The sequence below is a fragment of the Arvicola amphibius genome, chromosome X, assembly GCF_903992535.2.
Source record: "Arvicola amphibius chromosome X, mArvAmp1.2, whole genome shotgun sequence".
In the NCBI taxonomy this organism is placed as follows: domain Eukaryota; kingdom Metazoa; phylum Chordata; class Mammalia; order Rodentia; family Cricetidae; genus Arvicola; species Arvicola amphibius.
In genome coordinates, this window is record NC_052065.1 from 81,609,777 (window position 1) to 81,614,604 (window position 4,828).

General features: G+C 36.5%; 1 non-coding gene across 1 annotated transcript; it reads right to left on the reverse strand.

Moving 5' to 3' along the window:
* Window positions 1-3,755: 3,755 nt before the first annotated feature.
* On the reverse strand, window positions 3,756-3,916 carry LOC119805663. The gene has a single exon (XR_005283970.1). It is a non-coding gene; the product is annotated as a U1 spliceosomal RNA (small nuclear RNA).
* Window positions 3,917-4,828: the final 912 nt, after the last annotated feature.

Genomic DNA, 4,828 nt, shown 5'->3' on the forward strand with positions numbered 1-4,828 from the left:
AGATACAGTCATCAAACTAGATAATTAGGAAGTATACTGTCTAGGAAGAGAGATTATTAAAGAAACATCAATAAGGAATTGTGGTAATTACTACAAAAAAAGCAGGGGACTCAAGGGACCACTTACATAGATGTAACCCAGTATCAGAAAGACAAATCCTATATGTTCTTTCTCACATATTTGGCCTACCTTCTAATTTTCATATGTTTGTATTTATGTCAGAACAAGTGTATATAGAGCTTAGAAAAGTAGAAGACATCAATGGAGAAAAAATGACTTAAATGAGTAGGGAAGTGTGGAGGAATCAAGCCAAACTAAGAATGTATGAAAATTCCAAGGAAATATGTTACTTTCTATACTATTTTTTAAAAAATGTTACTGTACAAAAAAGAGGCAAAGAATCCTGTTCTTAGACAAGGTAGAAAAGAACACTTGCTAGATACTTAGGAGGAACAACATTAGGAATTTTTTGCAACATATTCTCAATGCTTTAAAGTTTATGGTGAAGCCCCTGGAACCCTGGGGTGGGAGGAGTCAGAGAAAATCCTAGAAATATACATCTGGACAAATCTGGAAAAGAGAAAAACATTAGAACTGGTAGTCAAATGGGTGATTCATCACATGCATTACAAAGAAGAAAGAAGCAACAAACATGTTGACATCTACTTATACAGAAAATGATAGTAAAAAAAAAGACTAGGCAGGGGGAAAGACACATACCCGAGTGTTAACAGCTCTCAATGTTTCTGGTTATGGTGGATTATGAGCACTCTCTTGTAACATGAGGGCCTACTTGTTGTTTCCATCCTGCCCAGTACCCCACAGATGGCAAGCTCCAAAGAAAATCACACAGAGAGTCTGCATTAATTATAAACTGATTGGCCCATTAGCTCAGTCTTCTTATTAGCTCTTGTAGCTTATATTAACCCATTATTCTTATCCATGTTAGCCACATGGCTTGATACCTTTCAGCCAGGCAGGTTACATCTTGTTTCTCAGTGGTCTGGGCTGGAATGGGAGGAATGGGCTTCCTCCTTCCCAGAATTCTCCTGTTCTTATCACCCTGCCTCTACTTCCTGTCTGGTTGACCTGCCTATACTTCCTGCCTGGACAATCAGCATTTATTTAAAACATGATTGACAGAATACAGACAATTCTCCCGCACCACTCTCTGACAACATATTTTGTGTACTCATGTAAATGCATGTGACTGATGAATATATATTGGTTTTGAAATAAGAAAGTAAAATACATGGTGAAATTATTTTTTTTTGTTTAACCATTCTTATTTTTTTCCAGTCACTAAAAACACAGCTAAATGAGCACTAACAAACTTGGATAGATAGGAGGTGGAGAGATTGCTTCAGCAGTTAAGAGCACATGCTGTTCTTACGGAGAACAAGAATTTGGTTCCCTGTACCCACATAGGGATCTGACACCCACTTCTGGACTCATAGGGCATACACACACACACACACACACACACACACACACATACACACACACGGAGGGGTGGAATAGAGAGAGCAGATACACATGCATATACATAAATAAAAAATAAAATATTTTTTGAAAATCATACATATAAAGTTATTATGCAAATTAACTGAAATATAATGCATAAGGATACATGAAAGGTTAAAAAATCATTTGAAAATTGTATCTAACTTGTTAATTTTTGAAATATGTAATGATGCTGTATGTCATATACAGAACACAACCCCCACCTGCCCCAAAATATTATAAATTAAAATTGTAATCCTTAATGAAATTGTATTTGGAGATAGTGCTTTTATGAAAATAATTAATGTAAAATGAGGTCATAGGGCTGGAGAAATGGCTCAGAGGTTAAGAGCATTGCCTGCTCTTCCAAAGGTCCTGAGTTCAATTCCCAGCAACCACATGGTGGCTCACAACCATCTGTAATGAGGTCTGGTGCCTTCTTCTGGCCAGCAGGCATACACACAGACAGAATATTGTATCCATAATAAATAAATAAATAAATATTTTTTTTAAAAAAATGAGGTCATAACGAGAGAGCTCTAATGTAACAGGACTGGTCCCTATAAGAAAAGAAAGAGATAATGGATTTCTCAGATAGGAAAAGTCACATGAATATGACCACAAGCAAACCGAAAAAAGGCCTAAGACAGTCAGTGGTGGCACACATCTTTAATCCAAGCATTCAGGAAGCAGAGACTGGCAGATTCCTGTGAGTTCAAGGCCAGTGTGGTTTGCAGAGTGAAAGCCAAGACAGCAAGGCTATACAGAGAAACCCAGCCACAAAAAAAGAAAATAGGCCTAAAAAATAACTAAACCTACTGACCTGACATATTAATCTTGGAAAATCCATTTCTGTTTTGTTATGCCAGCCAAATAGACTTATATGCTTAGGATATTTATGTCCAAACAAATCTTCAAGTTGAAATCTTTAGTTGAAATACTTTCAAAGACTGTGTTGATATAATGAAATGACATAAGATTTTTCCCTCTTAAGACTTGCATTTGATTGGTGAGAGGGAGATAAACACTCTCCCTTGAGCTGTGACAGTCTATTCAACAAAGGCGACTACAATGGTTAATTTGACTAAACTATGGGATGCTCATAAATCTGATAAAACATTAAGGTGTTACTGGATGAGATTAGCACTACATTAACACTGACATCTTTTCCTGTCTTCCAGGACACATCCATCTTCTTCTGTCTTTGACCTCAAACAGACTAGAATTCAAATCCCTTAAATGTAGTACTCTGGCCAGTCTCCCAAGTAACACCAAAATTCTAGAGTAATGATCAGGCAATACAAGAATGAAATCTATGTCCAAGGGAAGAAACCATAGTGGAACAAGGAACCATCAGAAAACTCTCACATAGAACTGAGATTTGACTATTGTCAAAGCGCCCCTTTCTGCTTACCCACACTCACTTCAGCTGCATACAGATTCTGATGGCTCCTTGTTTTACTATGCTTCCTTGTCTTGACCATAGATTCCATTTCTGTTGCCTAAATAAGGTACATTCATCCTGGACCTTTTATGAAGAATCATATGCTGAACCTGGGAAATATAAAGACCTTTTAAAAGCAATCTGGGAAGGAGGGAGGGGAGGAGGAAGGGAAAGTTGACTCTATTAGAAAAGAACACATACAAAAGAGAAGAAAAAATAAAGAAAGAAGGCAGAAAGGAAGGAGAAGAGAAAAGAATAGAGAGAGGAGAGTCATTGCATTAATGTCATAACCAAATCACTTATTATTGTGTAGCAGTTTCCTTCAAAATTGAAAACCTTCCTTCTTGGAGGGAACTCATTAAGACACAGGAAATACAGAGGGGTTAGGTAGCTAATAAGAGTTGGAGGCAAAAAGCAGATATTCCAAGAAAATGAAAATTGAATATTTTGTTATAAAGGGATGAAGGAAAAACTAGAATAGGAGGATTAAATGAAAAGGGGGATAGGAGGGCCCAGAATATGGAGAGAGATGGGTAACACTGAAGGACTTTTGAAAAGCAATATCAAAAATGTGCTACTATAGAGGCTTCCTGAAATATATACAAATATAAAAGGAATTTACATGGAGTAACCATGTAATAGAGAAGACAATGCCCCAACTTTGCGGATTGTAGGCATCAAATGGATCATCAGGCTTATACAGCAAGCACTTTAGTTACTGTGCCATCTCACTAACTTGCCTTTCTTTTTTATTGACACCAAGGTTTTATGTAAAACAGCAATGCAATTTTTTAAATTTTACTTTTCTCATGGAAGTATGTGAATACAGTCCCTCACTGCCACAAATCATGCAGTCAAGTTTCCCATATTTTGGGAAATCATAGGGATAAGCACATCCAAAGTAAAATGGATAAGGCTCACCCTGGGAAAACCACCTCTGCGGTCACATCAATCTTGTCAGGTAAGTATACAACTGTGCAATTTTTGAAGCTAGAATCTTTTGATATTTATATTTATTCTTACAGGTCACATAATTTTTCATACTTGAGGAGCACCATGTGATGTTTTGATACATATGCACATTATATAGTGATCTATTCATATTAATTAGTATATACAACACCTCAAACATGTATCATTTTTTTGCAATGATAAAACTCAATGTCTTCTTGAAATGTACATTATGGGTAGCTATAATCATCCAACAGGCTGCTTAATGACACCACAGAATTTATTCTTCCTTTGGTCTATCCCTTCTCATCTATGTGTTGCCTCAACCTTCTCTAAACTCTCATAATCTCTATTCTACTCTCTATGAAATTGGTATATTTAGGTTCTGTGTATGTGCGAGATTGTGTGCTGTTTATCTTCCTCTGCCTGGCTTATTCCTGTTAAAAAATAATGTTTTCCAGTTTCACCTGCATTGCATAAAATGACATGAAGTCATTCTTTTTCCCAAAGAAAATGAAACAAGTGTCAAATGAATATTTCCTCATGTTTGCTGCAGCATTATTCACAAGTATGCAGACAGAAAATCAACAGAAGTTTCCTGAAATTGGTCCTTCCAGAGTTTTCTTAACGAAATGGATAAACCCTGGCATCATGGCACACATCACAGAATGTCATGAGCTCATCCAAACTGTGTAGTTTTGGCTATCGTAAACTACACAGTAAAATCTCATATTTGCTAAAACAACTGTTGTTTATGTACACACAGAACAGCTATGGAATAGAACTGAATTGTGTTTTGTGGGGACCTCCTTGACCATATGTGATAGTGTCAATGTAACAATTCAGAAAATAATTGATACTCATGCTCTTTATTCCTGAGAATTAACTGAATGAGAGATAGAATGCAGTTTCCCAGATACAATTCCAGAA